Source organism: Melanotaenia boesemani, chromosome 7 (genome assembly GCF_017639745.1).
Source record: "Melanotaenia boesemani isolate fMelBoe1 chromosome 7, fMelBoe1.pri, whole genome shotgun sequence".
NCBI lineage: Eukaryota > Metazoa > Chordata > Actinopteri > Atheriniformes > Melanotaeniidae > Melanotaenia > Melanotaenia boesemani.
In genome coordinates this window covers 20,582,175-20,599,538 of record NC_055688.1, presented here as the reverse complement: position 1 = coordinate 20,599,538, position 17,364 = coordinate 20,582,175, and the positions used below count along the sequence as shown (strand labels likewise).

Below are 17,364 nucleotides of genomic sequence, written 5' to 3'. Positions count from 1 at the left end.
ACATCATCCTCTATATGCATGTTGTTCTACGCCAACCGGTACAGGCTTGAAAGCCTACTACCAATTAAGCATATCAGGTGATGTGCATCTCTGTAATGAGAAGGGGTGTGGTCTAATGACATCAACACCCTATATCAGGTGTGCATAATTATTAGGCAACTTCCATTCCTTTGGCAAAATGGGTCAGAAGAGAGATTTGACGAACTCTGAAAAGTCAAAAATAGTGAGATGTCTTGCAGAGGGATGCAGCACTCTTAAAATTGCCAAGCTTTTGAGGCGTGATCATCGAACAATCAAGTGTTTCATTCAAAATAGTCAACAGGGTCGCAAGAAGCGTGTTGAAAAAACAAGGCGCAAAATAACTGCCCATGAACTGAGGAAAATCAAGCGTGAAGCTGCCAAGATGCCATTGGCCACCAGTTTTGCCATATTTCAGAGCTGCAACATCACTGGAGTGCCAAGAAGTACAAGGTGTGCAATACTCAGGGACATAACCAAGGTAAGGAAGGCTGAAAAACGACCACCACTGAACAAGACACACAAGATAAAACGTCAAGACTGGGCCAAGAAATATCATAAGACTGATTTTTCTAAGGTTTTGTGGACTGATGAAATGAGAGTGAGTCTTAATGGGCCAGATGGATGGGCCCGTGGCTGGATCAGTACAGGGCAGACAGCTCCACTCCGACTCAGACGCCAGCAAGGTGGAGGTGGGATACTGGTATGGGCTGGTATCATCAAAGATGAGCTTGTGGGACCTTTTCGGGTTGAGGATGGAGTCAAGCTCAACTCCCAGTCCTGCTGCCAGTTTCTAGAAGACACCTTCTTCAAGCAGTGGTACAGGAAGAAGTCAGCATCGTTCAAGAAAAACACGATTTTCATGCAGGACAATGCTCCATCACACACATCCAAGTACTCCACTGCGTGGCTGGCCAGAAAAGGTCTAAAAGAAGAAAAAACAATGACATGGCCTCCTTGTTCACCTGATCTTAACCCCACAGAGAACCTGTGGTCCCTCATCAAATGTAAGATCTACAGGGAGGGAAAACAGTACACCTCTCTGAACAGTGTCTGGGAGGCTGTGGTTGCTGCTGCACGCAATGTTGATCGTGAACAGATCAAGACACTGACAGAATCTATGGATGGATGGCAGTGGAAGAAATGTACTTTTTTATTATAAATGTGCTTTTATTTATTTAATTTTGTTATAAAAGTATTCTGTGGTTCATACAGGTCAGTGAAAGCAACTACACCTGAATAGTGTTTTTATTGGCTGTGTTGAGAGCTATAGACTTCTGATTGGAAGGGAACGTTTCATTCCCACCCTGTGCCAACAGCATTTCCTCACTGGGAGAGAAACAGATGAGCCGACACGTGTTGCTGAGGTCAGAAGTTAATTTTTTGGATTTGGATTTGGATCATGTTGTTCCATGACCGCCATTTTGTGCACCGCTGTTGGTTATTGTAAGAAGTATGTTGTAGGAATAGACAACTAAAATGTTTTGATTATACCTTTGAATATAAAACCTGAAGGGTATGATGCTTATTCTTCATTCAGTTAATGATGTAGAGCACTGAATATTTCAGTTCAGTGCTTAGAACCATTCAATTAAATGTCAGTGCTGAAATTTTACATAATCATAACTTACACTGTAACAAATTTTCCTGTTAAATTACAGTTAACTACTGGCAGCTAGAGTTGCCAGCTTGAAACTGTTAATCTACAGTATATCTACTGTAATCTACAGCAACAGTATATTACTGTAAAAACATTACAGTACTGTGCTGTACATAAAACAAACATTACAGTATTATACTGTCAGTTCTTTGCCATTATACTGTTATTTTACAGTTCTTACAGTATTCTCCATTAACAACTTATTACTGTAAAACTATATCAAAATCCTACAAAATGTTATCTTTAAAGTGAAAAGTAAAACTATACTACTAATAAATTAAAACAGCCATAAGAAAGAGCTCAGACAAGAGATGGCCTCACAACATTGATATTTATTAAAACTGAACTTTTGTAGTATCCATAAAATCCACAAGCATCATTACTTGACTGTCATATTTTTTCTTGAACTATGACATGGGATTTAGATCACATTACATTTATTAAACTTTGTGTTGTCCTACTGGGTCAAAATTGATCGAGGCTGGTTTGACTGTTTGCAAACAGAATAGAAATCATCAGCCAATTCAAATCCTCTTCACTTTACTGCTTGTTATTTTTTCCTCTTCCTTCCTCCGTTCACCAAAACATTGAAACAGTTCAGTTAAAGTCACTGCATAGCAGCTAAGAACAAAGTAAAAGCTAACTTCATTACACACATTTCACAACAATAAAAACTAAACATAAACAGGTTTTCAACAACTGTGAGTAAAAAAATTGACCATGGGCACCTGAGACAGTTTGAACTAAATAAACCCCCACTCAAAGTCCATCAAATTTTTTAGGAGAGTGGCCACATGGGGATTCACCGTTGTTGCCTTTTTGTGGACCAGCTTCCCCGTCCTCTTTGACACCACTTTTCCCTGGCTGGTCTTTCCTCCCCTTTCGGGATTGATCCCAATGAGGCGCCTAAAATGAAATAATAGAGAAATTATATAAGATATTAGGTGTGGTAACTAAAAATAATTTCATATGGAACCCTTTCACATTAACTGAAAAAAGAATTAAGATGCATTTATATGATAATCACCTCAGTGACTCAAAATGATGAGAGGATGAAAATTTGATTTTTTTTTTAAAAACTATCAGTGAGAAATAAGAAAACATTCATGATTGAGGATTACAATAGATCAGCTGCTACAATTAAAACAGAATTTATTTAACTAATTTGAGGCATTAGGAAACATGTCATATTTGGGAAATTTGTTGGCAGTGATTTCTAAGAATTTAGTTCTTCAAAGTTCAAAATGTATCTACTTTTTGAAGACTGTATTTCAGGTCAACTTAAGAAAGGCTGTTAGAGAAGGACACATTGCTCAATAAGAGCATCACACAGACTGACATGGTCAGTCTGACCAGCCCCATCCTTAAGATGGGTTCCAAAAGGAAGCAGGCTATGGTTTGACTTCCTTTTGGAACTTTACAGTTGTCTCAGTTAGCTTCCGATTTGTCTCTCTCCCTGTCTGACTCTGTGTGTGTCTGTTTAACTCAGTGTGTGTCTGTTTAACTCAGTGTGTGTCTGTTTAACTCAGTGTGTGTCTGTTTAACTCAGTGTGTGTCTGTTTAACTCAGTGTGTGTCTGTCTGACACAGTGTGTGTCTGTCTAACTCAGTGTGTTTCTGTCTAACTCAGTGTGTTTCTGTCTGACAGTGTGTTTCTGTCTAACTCAGTGTGTGTCTGTCTAACTCAGTGTGTGTCTGTCTAACTCAGTGTGTTTCTGTCTCAGTGTGTGTCTGTCTAACTCAGTGTGTTTCTGTCTGACAGTGTGTTTCTGTCTGACACAGTGTGTGTCTGTCTAACTCAGTGTGTTTCTGTCTAACTCAGTGTGTTTCTGTCTGACACAGTGTGTGTCTGTCTGACTCAGTGTGTGTCTGTCTAACTCAGTGTGTTTCTGTCTGACAGTGTGTTTCTGTCTGACACAGTGTGTGTCTGTCTAACTCAGTGTGTGTCTGTCTAACTCAGTGTGTTTCTGTCTCAGTGTGTGTCTGTCTAACTCAGTGTGTTTCTGTCTGACAGTGTGTTTCTGTCTGACACAGTGTGTGTCTGTCTAACTCAGTGTGTTTCTGTCTAACTCAGTGTGTTTCTGTCTGACACAGTGTGTGTCTGTCTGACTCAGTGTGTTTCTGTCTAACTCAGTGTGTTTCTGTCTAACTCAGTGTGTTTCTGTCTAACTCAGTGTGTTTCTGTCTAACTCGGTGTGTTTCTGTCTAACTCAGTGTGTGTCTGTCTAACTCAGTGTGTTTCTGTCTAACTCAGTGTGTTTCTGTCTAACTCGGTGTGTTTCTGTCTAACTCAGTGTGTTTCTGTCTAACTCGGTGTGTGTCTGTCTGACTCAGTGTGTTTCTGTCTAATTCAGTGTGTTTCTGTCTAACTCGGTGTGTTTCTGTCTAACTCAGTGTGTTTCTGTCTAACTCGGTGTGTGTCTGTCTGACTCAGTGTGTTTCTGTCTAACTCGGTGTGTGTCTGTCTGACTCAGTGTGCATGTTTCTGTCTAACTCTGTGTGTGTCTCTCTGTCTGACTCAGTGTGTCTCTCTTATGATCCCTCTCTGACACACACACGCTCCAGCAGTCTTATTGCAGGTGTCTTTTACAAGTAAATGTTTTTTTCAGCTGCCCTTCCCTCACACTCATTAATGTAGGTGCTCCAACATGGCTGCCGCTCTCGGGCGTGGGTGGCTGCATTAGCAGCATTCAAAATTTCTTTAGAAATGTTGTAATTGTAAAATGAATATATAAGCATGGCTTATATTAAATAACAATTCAATATTCCTAAACAAGAGCTGGGAAGAGGGGTAACACATTCAAACAATATTTCTGACACAAAATTTACCTTTGCACAAACTCCAGGGTCCTTGCAGCTTCTTCTTGGTATTCCAGGTTGAACACGTAGAAAAGGGACAAACACCCAAAACTTCTGCCTCTTAAATACTCCAGGGGTCATTTATAGACATTTTAAACATAGCTGGAGTTTGGTCTTTTGTTTTTCTTTTGGTTTATTCTTGGGTTGTTCAAATTGTATGGCCATCACTTTAATTTGTGTGAACATAATGTTCTAACCTGTTCATGTTTGATATATGAAAGTTGAGTTTTGGGGCACTATATTATTCATTTTACAGAATCCTTTTTAATATAGTTGTTTTAAAGTACCTTGTGGCTCCAGTTCTTCTGATTGGTTTATAACTAACCCCTCCCACTGAACCTAGAGACTCACTGGTCCAGTATATTATTAAACCTTTGTTAACCTTAACCTGGGTTACAAATATATGAAAATGCACAACTTGATTCAATCCTCAGAGATTAAATGACTTCCCTACTCTTCCTATTCTATGTCTATTTACTAGGACTTTGTACAGAAGACAAATTATCCCTGAGACAAAAAAATAGATTGAAAAATGTAAATATAGAAATACATCCAGCAAGCCAAAGTGTGTTCACATCTGAATTTAATTCAGGATTCCTGTAAGCGCCCTTTGTGAACAAAGCTGAACAAGTCTGATATAACATTAAGATTCTCAGCTGCAGGACCAACATATTTATATTAACGAACATCGCAGTTATCAGTTCATTTTTTTCTAAAATGTGAGCATTATATCCGAAGCAATAACAATCAGAACTCAGATACCTAAATCCATGTAAACACACTAATTGACAGCTATCATTTATCCAGTCTTCAATTTCTGTACCATTCCCAAGAGGAATGCTACATTACAGTTTTGATTTAGTCTCACAGTCTAGCATGCTAACCTGTCAGAGACTGTGAGAGGAAGCTGCAACACTTTATGCTCAAGTTGATTTACAGTTGTGGGAGCAGCACAGTGGTGCAATGGTTACAACATCATATAAAGAATCACATACACATCGCTTACATTTACTTTATTAACCTATTGTGCAAACTCATTTCAAGGCTAAACTGTCTATTTCCAAGAAATACTGCTAAAATGTTTTTTTTTTTTTTTTACTAAATGGAAAATACAATACAATTACTGAAAATGCACTTCAACTGGGTCATAGTGTCAGCTTGTACTAATGATGAACATCTGACACAACAAAGGCAGCAGGAAGCACAAATCAAAAGGGAAAGAGTTTTAATAGATTCACCACTCCTCTGAGGCTCGTTTTAAAGCATGAATCTCATTAAAACGGCAAGAAAAGGCTTTTGACAGTCTGTGGTGTGACATTTGGCTCTCTGCTCAACTGTCCACACTCGTTGGTCTGTCAGCCTTGTCAGTTCCTATTTCCTTATGGAGCTTTGGAGATTCCAATAGTCAAGAATCTGGCTGACAGCTTCTGTCTGTTAAAAAGGTGAAAATGAATTCCACAGAATATCCGAGGCCTACAATATGAGCTGCACCTGCAGCATAACTTTGCCTGAGAAAGAGCTGCACAGAGCAGCAGCACACTTTGCCAAGCAGAATAGCAGACACAAAGCACACAGGAGACATTCAAATTTAACAAACATCACAACAGAAATAGAAAATCCAACAACAATGTTTTGCCTGTGTCACAAAATACTGAGACATAAACTCTGTGCTGACTATGTAATTGGGACACACTCAAATCCAGTGTGGAAGCAGCTGTTTGTGAAAACAGGGTTGTGTCTGTTTTCTTCTCGCTGAACACAAATTAATTTATTGAAAGGAAAAAAATATTTCAAGAACCATGTACATGCTCCAAAACAGGCTGGACTAATTAGAAAAGTATGGGAGGAAATGGGGACAGAGACTGAGCTTCAGTGAATGAGACAAGAGTTGGACTAAATGAAATCATTCTCTGAAATGTAGCTTTAACTGTGAGTTAGATGTGAGTAGAGTTAATGCCATGGTATCGTACAGTGCTGATTAAAAGTAAAATTGATGGAAAGAAGACGAAAGGAAGAGGAGAGAATAATCTGTTTCCATTAAATGAATCCAGAGTGGATTTCAATGCACTAATGAAGAACTAATGATAGAGGAGAATTTAAAATATTCAGGTAGCACTCATCTGCTTTGAAACTAGGAGAACTTCATTAACATACCTCCCTTTTTTCATGGTTACTGTTGCCATCAATTCTTCTGGTTATTCTAAAGTTTGGACCCAAAATCCTTCATGGTTTAGACTTTTTGTAAGTCATCAGTTTTAGGACAGGATTGCGATTTTGGTTGGAATAAAAATTTTTAAAAAAGAAGCTGAACAGGCCCTGTAAACACTTTCCCAAACAAACTGTCCTTTCAGTGAGGAATGGTAGGCAGAGAGCTGGAAGGAAAGAAGTCAGCTGACATTTAAGGCTTTCTGAAAATACCACTACATATAAAGTGAACCCTGAATGAATAATTTCTCATCATTTTGCAACAAGCCTGGAAAATAACTGCATGTTCCACTAAGCCTATAATGGCCATGGATGATGAAGTGTTAGATGCTGGTGAATGATAAACAACAGCAGACACCAACCATTTCTGCTGCAGCCAGGAGATAATAAATGCTCAAACAGGTGTCAGATGTCAGACACTGGGGGGGGGGGGACAACAAAATAACAAAAATCTGTAATGGACCATTTACACAAAACTAACTGTGATATCAAAACACTGTGTTGTTACCTCATCGCAAATTAAGGTGCTTTTCTACCTTTTTCACTCACTGATGGACGTTCAATCTCACTAATGGAGGACACAGATTATATCTCAATTCTTTTTGTCCCATCTGTACTAATGACTTACACTCACTTTCTGTTCAGTCTAAGCTGCTGAGTAAAATGTGTTCACCAAAGCACGCAAAAATCATTGAGGCCCATTATTTTTACATTAGAATAGATTTATGAATGAAAACACTATTTTGCCAGCAAAATTTGAAAAAATAATAATTTTTTGTAATGACACATTTTAGTGTTACGTCGCCTTTACATTTTGCTCTTAAACTTTCCATAACTATAAAAAAAGCAGCATTTTAACACTGCGGTCAATTAAGATTTGTTTTAAGAGCTCTATATATTATATAAGTAAATACTTCAGTGTCTTATAATTTGACTGGCTTTGGATTTTAATTCTTGATCTGCATATATTTAAAAAACTTTACACCAATTCTTTTATCAAAGCAACCACCTTTACATTCTTTTGGTCACTCAGTGAAACATAAAAATTCTAAATTTCTATCAGTAAATAGATTGTTTTTGTAATATTCAAGGACATTACATGACCCCAAAACGCAATTCATTTACAGCTCACCCACTTCCACATGACTTATCCAACCAGTTCAACAAAACAAAACTATGGCAACACAACCCGTTCAACAGACAAAAAGATCCTAACTAAAAAATGAAATAATAACTCAAAAGAAAGATGAAAAAGTGAAAATCCACATTAAAATATCAATTCATCAAAATACCACAGTCAGAATTCAGTAGCCTGATGGCTGAAAATATTAAATTACCTGGAGAAATTATTTGTTTTACTCAAGGGAGTAAGCAGTGACCAGAAGGCATCATCACAAACTTATAAGCCATAATGTGATGGGGCTTTCTGATGATGGTTAAGGTCTTCTAACTTACCACGGCCTCCCAGGGTAAACTCAAATCTCTCTGTTTGATTCCAAATAACTTTGAACAGATCCTGACAATGTTATTCAGGTTGTTCCTATTCTAAGTCCATAAAACTTAAAGATAATTAAAAATGCTAAAATGCGTGTAATTGACATTACAAAAGTCCAGCTTTCTCACCAAATAAATCACTTGTGATCTGTTAACCAACTTACGACTATCCTGTGACTTTTTAAATTTTGTCAAAGTCACAAAAGTTATAGGGGCTGAGTTATGACGAGGGCAAAACTGCTGCGCTATTTAACATTTGCTGCGCAGTTTTGCTCTGGTTATGTTTCTACGATTAGCGCCTGATCTATTAAGACTGCTCCTGTTATCATTTGCGGAGCAAACAGCAGTATTTAAATGAGGATTTAGCGGCGCTGTTTGCTCTGTCATGTAAGGTTCTGGAGAGCAAGGAAACCGCAAACGCAAAATTAACTTTTATCCGATAGAAGTTGAGACAAATAAAGGAGACAAATAAAAATATTGCGGAAGTCGAGGAAAAAAATCTAAATGTCACCAGAAATGCTGCAATATAGTTTCATATTCAAGTTCAATTTATTTATAAGGCACACTAACAACAACCTTTAGGAACCAAGGTATTGTACATATAAAAACATGCAAGGAACAAATAAGAAATAATAAAGGTTTAAAAGCTATAAAGAAATAATAATAATAATAATAATAATAATAATAATAATAATAATAATAATAATAAAAGACAGGCATGATAAAGTCTTTAAACTTATCCAGCAATTCTAATATTGCAACGCTGGATCGTCTCCACAATCCTCTTCTCTGGCATTCTAAATATATTAATATAATAGAAAAAAATGCATTATCTTAGTCGCCTTTCATGGTGTCTGTGCCTCCTCCTTAAAATTATTACTGCAGCCATTGCGCGTATACTGTTGTGCCAATTAGCACCTGCTTTTCAGAAACGCTATTTTTAGAGCAAACATAAACACCGCAAACTATTTGCGGGCTACATGAATCCCACTGCTGCGCAAACCAGATTTATTTGCATAGTCTCCTCCCACTAATGTGCACTTTCTGGCCGGAACGCCCATAATGCATATGCAGTAGCTTCAGAAACGCAAAGTGGAGAGCGGCGCAGTTTTGCCAGGATAACTGACGCAGTTCCATGTTTGCGGCTTTGATAGATAAGCTTGGGCCGATTTTAGCGGAGCAAAGCCGTCTGCACCTGTTTTAGTACACGCAAAGCGTTAATAGATCAGGGCCATAGAGTAGTAAAATGTAGTAAGTGATCAGCAGTAAAAGTGTTTTTTTGTTTGTTTGTTTTATTTTGTTTTTTTTTTTTTTATTTGTTTTTTTTTTTTGTTTTGTTTTGTTTTTGTTTTGTTTTTTGTTTTTCAGGGTAGGGGTAGTAGAACCTAGTACCAAGTACTTTTTAGGACCTACTCAGCTGGGGTTCCAAGCAAGCTGAGTCAAGCTGAAAATCTGATGTACAGGCCACTGATTAGCCAAGGAGGGACGTTATGAGAGAGTGACTCCTTTACAAGATCCCCACCAAACTCTCCTGTAGTGTTCCAGAGTATTTTCTCACTGCCCACGGCCCTCTTCGTTTAAACTAAATCTGACTTAAAAACATAAACCAAGGAGCAGATATAACATCTCTATATCTATATCTGCCATCTAGATATCCTCTATTGCATGTCTGTATACCTAAGACATTACTAAATATACATGATAGATATAGATTATCTATAGTTTATAGAGAAAGGGTTGTCATGTTCAGATACTGCAAGTGCTTATGTATTTTTTATTTTCAAAGCTCTGATTAAAGTCTGTAAAAAATGTCTCCAACTCCAACACAGTACAAGGTCAGTGCCACTTTTATTTTTCAAATGTAAGAAATATTGATTCTTATTTTTAATACTTTTTTTTCTTTTCTTTTTTTTACAACTTGTTCACAAATGGAAATGTGTAAGAAGTCGAATAGCTCAGCTTTACTGATCTAAACAAGACCCCCCCCAGACACTGCACAGCATTTTATGATTTTAGTAAACTGCTGTCTATAATCTGTGCAGAATTTGTGTAATTATTGTTGCTGACTTTAACATCTGTGCTGACAACCCTCAGGACAAAGGGACTAAAGAACTGAGTAACACTCTGGACAACTTTGGGCTGACTCAGAGTCCACACACAATTAAATACACCCTTTAGTTTGGACATTTCCAAGGTTACTGTGTGTAATGTGGGCCTGTCTGATCATTACTGTGTTTTCTTTGAGAGTACGATTCCAGTTCAAACAAATTTGATCACAAAATGGAGTTGGATGTTTAACCAGGTCTTCTCATTAACACCTGCCCTGTCAGGGGGTTCAGTCAATGAGCTTGTCACTAGTTTCATTGCTAAAATGTCAACCGTTAGAGATGCTATTACTCCCATTAATTTAAAGTTTGTCTCTGGAAGGAAGAAGTCTCCATGGAGAAATTCCACACTGATGAAAAGTGGAAAAAGAGAGTGTCGGAAAGCCAACGTGTACATGTACAAAGAGAAACTGTATTTTTACCATTTACAACTGAGGAATGCAAGAAAGTCCTATTTCTCTGACATTATTCACAAAAAGCTATCATAATGCTCAGGCCTTATTAGGTTTGTTTTGTTTTAGTTAGTCCACTCTTGGTCAGAGTTGTTTACTAACTACTTTAAATTTTCAGTTTTGTATGTCTTGTCTTTATTACTGGGTCACTCCCCGAAAATGCTTTATATCCTCCCGCCAGTACTCAGAAGTGGTTACACTCGATCTTGTTTGGAGTGAATTCATCTGCAGTTTTTATTCATTTGAAGGGGTTTGCCATGAAACATAATATGGTTAAAGTAAAGTGTGCAGCATATTCAAGCGGGATTGTTCACCCTGTGTGATGTCCAGATCTGTAATTCTAGTATCTGAAACGACGAATGGATAAAGTAAAAAAGGAATGCCTACCTTTGCGTGTCAATAAATATTATTAAACTTTATATCTGTTTGTTTCCTAAAATATCCTGGCTCAGTAATGCTGTAAGAACCCCAGCGAGATGCCAATCACAAAATACAAACTTTCTCTGCAAACATTTTTAAGCCGAGATCACAAACTGCTTCTTCCACCATAGGAAGGTGCAGCACAACAGAGCTGTGTAATTTTATTTCTACTATAAAAAATGTATAAAATGTAAAAGCATTACATTTTATTGATGGGCTTATTTAATTATCTGAATGCATCCCTCTTTCACATGACAAATTCAGTGGTGTCAAAATTTAAATATGACATTTTTTTTAAATGATGGCCATGTTAAAAGTGTAAGCCATCTGTTGATCTATATTAAAATATTCAAATCAATCTCAATATTCTTTGATTATGACAGTGCTATCGAAGCACAACCAGAGCACACTGGGGACACTAGTGCATTTAGACCCAGCATGGAGCTCATATCAAGGCTTTGTAGGCCATGCACGTTGACGCGAGGTAACGTGTCGCATGTGCGAGTTGCAATAGTGACTTGATCGCTAGAGGTGTTCATGTGAACAAAAACGTGAACACGAAGTCACAATGGCAGATGGTTATGTAGAGCGATAAACACTCACGCTTTACAGCTGGTAACATAATGGTAAACTGTTAGCCTTTTCACTACTTCAGAGTCCAAGTGCTGTGTACTGCCACTAGGGGTGACCTCCAGTATCAAGCAATGTGGCTGCATCAGCCTGCTGTTGTCTTGCTGCAACTATATACACAAACATAGCGGAACATTGACCTGTAAGCTTACATTCAAGGCAAGTATATCCCAGTACTAAGAGCTGTAAGAGCTGTGTTTCCTCCTGGTAGGATCTCGTAAAGTAGAGGAGCTGGACAGTGTTGCTGAGGAGAGAAAAGTCTGGGTTTCCCTCCTGAACCTGTGGATGGATGGATGGATGGATGGATGTTTTTGTGTTATATTCTGATTTGCAGTAGTATGTTTCATGAAGTCATTGCAACATTTTCCCCCTTTTCCTTTAAATATGGCTCGGGACTTTCACACAGTAGCCCACAGTACCTACACACAAAATGATTGCACATATGAATACTATGAATACCAATGAAAACCTAAAGACACCATTATCTATAATTAGTTGCCTTAAAACTTCACAGTTAACTAAAATTTTTATTTTTTTTTTTTCAAAGAAAGCTATCTTTGAAAGTCCTGGCCATATTTTCTTCTCTGTTTTTGCCAGGCATTTGGAAATAGAACACCTAAATGAATATATGAGCAAATTTGATGCTTTTATTAAAAATTCAAAGGTAGTCTAATTAACCCAGTCTTATTCAGAGTTAATTTTATATTCCAACAACAGGTAGTAATTTATAAAAACTAGGGCTGGGCAACGATTAAAATTTTTAATCACGATTAATTGCATGACATGCTGCATTGTTACATGCAAAATGTCTCTTTCCTTTAAAAGAAGGCCTACAGCTTTATTAAGAAAATGCAGTAAATTTTGGTTTACAAACACTACATCAGGGGTCTCCAACCTACAACTCTGGAGCTGCAAGTGCCTCTCTGGACCTTCCACAATGCCTCTAAATACGTGGCTAAAATATTTATTTAAATCTATCTTTCTTGTCATTAGGTTGGAAACCAGGTGTTACGAAGGACCTCACGGAGACAGGACTGGATTAACAGGTTTTATTGCTCACAAGGTATTTTGCTTCAGAAAGAATCTTACTATCTCAGAGTTCGTACAAAGTCCAAGTAGTCAGCTTGTGTGACCTGGACGGGGAAGAGGAAGAGTTCTGTATGCATGAACGAGGTCCGACGGAGACTGGCAGGAGAGCTGGAGCTTATAAGTCCTGGAGCTGGGAGTACTTGCAGGTGTGTTTCATTAGTATTCCGGAGAGGGAGAACGGCGGCGATTGACAGGAGCAGGTGTGTTCATAGCAGAGTCTGGTGCAACGGTGACAGTACCCCACCCACCAGGAGTCCCCAAAGGGGAGGACGGCCACGGGGACAAGGTCGAGGATGACTGGGGCAACGGAGGTTAAAATCCCTTAAGAGAAAGGGGTCCAGGACATCCGCTCGAGGGACCCAAGAGCGCTCCTCAGGTCCATACCCTTCTCAATCAATAAGGTATTCCAATCGACCCCGGCGACGCCAAGAATCCAGAATCTCCCGGATGGTGTACACTGAACCATCCTCCCTGTCCAGATGAGGAGGAGGAGGCAGTGGAGGGAGAGCACTCGCCGCACCAGACCCTGGGGAAGACAGATCAACAGGAGGATGGTAAGGTTTGAGCAAAGAGACATGAAAAACAGGATGGATTTTATAGGAGGCAGGGAGATCCAAACGGAATGACATGGGATTTATTCGGACATTGATCATAAACAGCCCAATAAACCGGGTACTTAACTTGCGGCAGGAACCGCAAGCACGGATGTCCCGGGTGGACAGCCACACCATGTCCCCCATGGCATATTCAGGCTCCTGGGAACGCCGTTTATCCGCCTGTGGAACACTGCGCCGAATTTAGCCGTCCGGCTTCCCGGATGTAGGACAGGTTCTTATGATCTGTGAGGACCACAAACAGATGTGTTGCTCCCTCCATTCTTCCGACACGAGTTTGATGGCGAGTGATTCTCGATTCCCGATGTCGTAATTTTGTTCCGCAGGGCTAAGTGGTTTAGAAAAGAACGCACAGGGATGAAGGCGGGGCAGAAGTCCAACCCGTTGTGACAGCACGGCTCCGACCCCAGTTGTGGATGCGTCCACCTCGACAACGAAGGGCTGAGTGGGATCTGGATAGCGTAATACTGGAGCGTTGTTGAAGGCGTTTTGTAGTTTGTGCCAGGCTGTCTCTGCTTCAGACGTCCAGTCGAGGCTCCGAGGTTTATCCTTCAGCAAAGCTGTAAGCGGAGCAGTCAGTGAGCTGAGGTTCCGTATGAGCCATCTGTAGATGTTGGCGAACCCCAGGAAACGTTGGAGAGCTTTTACTGCAGTGGGTGTTGGCCACTCCAGGATGGATTGCACTTTTTTTTTTTATTCATTTGTACACCCTGGGGTCCCACCAAGTAACCGAGGAATTCCACCTCTGATTGGTGGAAGGTACATTTTTCTGCTTTCAAGAACAGGCGGTGTGTGCGGAGGCCGTCCAAAACCTGACACACATGGCAAACATGGGACTGGAGATCTGGAGAGTAGATCAGAATGTCATCAAGATATACTATCAGAAATCGATCGATCATGTCATGGAAAATTTCATTCATAAACCCCTGGAATACTGACAGAGCATTGGCCAACCCATAAGGCATGACCAGGTATTCATAATGTCCGGTTGGTGTAACAAGCACAGTCTTCCACTCATCTCCTTCACGAATCCTGATGAGATTGTAGGCGCTTCGGAGATCCAGCTTAGTATAGATGGTCACCCCTCTGAGTTTCTCCAAAGCATAGGGGACCAGAGGAAGAGGATACTTGTATTTTACTGTGATCTGGTTGAGGGTTCGATAATCTATACAGGGTCTAAGACCACTGTCCTTCTTCTCTATGAAAAAGAAACGAGAAGCGGCAGGAGAAGAAGATGGTCGGATATATCCCTGTGCCATTGCTTTGGCTATATATTTCTCCATGGCTGTGGTTTCTGGGATGGATAGTGGATAAATTATACCTGCAGGACACAATACGTCTCCTGTTTTCCATGAAATTAATGGATCATGTTGTTCCAGCCACTGTTGCCCCAGTATGACGTCAACGGTGGCTCCGTCTAATACCAAGAATGACATGTGTTCACGGTGTAATCCACCTACTTGAATTGCAAGGGATGGAGTCTGAAGAAGAATGCTGTGTGGGGTGAGTCTCTTCCCGATTATGGACAGGATATTATATGGCTTAGGACAGTGGTGACATTGTACCTGTAGTCGGTGCTTCAGTGACCCAGAAATGAAGTTGCCTTCGGAGCCGGAGTCGAGGAGAGCTGTGACTGTCAAAGATCCCATAGGAGAAGTTATAATTATGGGGATTGTGAGTGATTTGGTGGTAATTGAGGCCCTGCATGCCAAACTTACCTGGGATCTTGAAAGTCTAATGGGACATGTATCCAAACGGTGGCCCGCCTGACCGCAGTAAAGGCAAAGTCCATTGGTGAGACGCCGTCTGCGTTCTGTAGGGGTTTCGGCGGACCATGTCCACCTGTATGGGTTCCACTTTGTCCACCTCGGCTGCGACAGCTGAGGGTTGTTTGTCTTGTAGACAGCAGTCTCGTCGATGGGCTACATGGATGGCCAGCTGGATAAATTTTTCTAGACCCAGATTGTCATCAAAAGCTGAAAGTTGAAGGCGGAGCGCTGGTTCCAGACTCATCCTGAAATGGGTTATCAGGGCTGCCTCGTTCCATCCACTGGCTGCCGCTAGAGTGTGAAAGCTGAGTATGTGTTCTGTGATGGATTTACTTCCCTGTCTCAGCCGGAACAGCTTCTCCTGGATGGTGGAATCGCCGGGAGGGATGCCAAATACCTCCTTGAAGTGGCGTGTGAACTGTGGATAGGACTGTGTCACGGTGCTGTCCTGTTGCCAAATAAAGCACATTCGCCCACCGGAGAGCCAGTCCTGTAAGCAAGGAAATAATATAAGCGATCTTCGAGCGGTCTGTGGGATACTTGCTCGGATACATTTCGAGGTGAAGAGAACACTGAAGAAGGAAGCCACTGCAGAGCTGGGGATCTCTGGAATACCGGGTGTTCGGGGGCTCCATCCTTGTGTAGTCTTCTGTTGTGGTCGAACCTTCTGTTATGAAGGACCTCACAGAGACAGGACTGGATTAACAGGTTTTATTGCTTACAAGGTATTTTGCTTCAGAAAGAATCTTACTATCTCAGAGTTCGTACAAAGTCCAAGTAGTCAGCTTGGCCAGTCGGGACTGGGACGGGGAAGAGGAAGAGTTCTGTATGCATGAACGAGGTCCAACAGAGACTGGCAGGAGAGCTGGAGCTTATAAGTCCTGGAGCTGGGATTACTTGCAGGTGTGTTTCCTTAGTATTCCGGAGAGGGAGAATGGCGGTGATTGACAGGAGCAGGTTCGTGTTCGTAGCAGAGTCTGGTGCAATGGTAACCAGGGACCTTTTTTTTTCTTTTACTTTACATCATTTTCCACAAATATCTACATCCTTTAGAAGAAAGTCTGTCTATCCTCTGTTTATAAAGGGTTTATGTTTTTATTTATTTTAAAACCTAAAAACGTAAATAAAAATGCAGTTCTTCAGAAATAACAAATATCCTTTGGTGGCTCTTCATTAAAAAATCTATATATTAAGTTGCCTTTTTGAAAAGTCTTGTAACATTTGTGTCTCCAAAGGAGTTTTATTTAGTTGGATAAAGGGGAAAATGGCTCTTTGGATTGGAAAGGCTGCAGACCCCTGCACTAAACACATAAACAGATTTAGCAGCAGTTTTCTCTTTAAACAGCAACAGTTAAAATATTTCTTCATATATATTTATAAAATCAAATATTTATGAGAAAGAAGGATGAAATGTTCAGGATTTACTAACTAAAAGGTAAAAAGTCAGCAGGATGAATTTAAAGCTGTGAAGCTGCTTCCTTCTAAACACAGAAGGAACAATATGTGATGAATATCAGCATCAGGTGAACAGACAGAAAGCAGGATTAGAATCTCAAAGCTTCTAGATGGTAAGGAGAGAGAAATATTCACAATATGCACAATAACTTCCATCCATGCACCTTCAGTGTTTCATTATCCAGGTTTCTGGCCTATAATTTCTCTAAACTTTAATTTTCAGCCTCCGCTACCGGGAGGTAAGGGGTTAACATCTCGTTCCGGGTGTAGGGTCAGGTCTGTAACTATAAACATGTGTGGTATCCACAGTAAGTCCAGAATCTCAGCTACCAGCTCAGCAAAACCATTTCTATCACCAACAAACACAGTTAAGACAACAATAGTTAAAAACCAGGTACACAAAGTCCGAACACACATGTAAACACAGATAATGTCTCCCCGTGAACATGAACAAACGACCCCTCTACTGAAAGCTCACATCTCACAGATTCCACAGCTGGAAGTTTCATCTCGCTATGACCAAGATTCACCGAACCAGAGGCAGAAGAAGGCCCGATTTATGCTTCACGTTTGTAAAAGTCAGAAAACATGTCTT

General features: G+C 40.0%; 1 long non-coding RNA gene across 1 annotated transcript; it reads right to left on the bottom strand.

The window, feature by feature from the left end:
• Positions 1–1,994: 1,994 nt before the first annotated feature.
• LOC121643210 lies at positions 1,995–4,568 on the bottom strand. The gene is made up of 2 exons (XR_006011056.1): positions 4,507–4,568; positions 1,995–2,584 (listed from the first exon to the last, which is right to left on the bottom strand). It is a non-coding gene; the product is annotated as an uncharacterized LOC121643210 (long non-coding RNA).
• Positions 4,569–17,364: the final 12,796 nt, after the last annotated feature.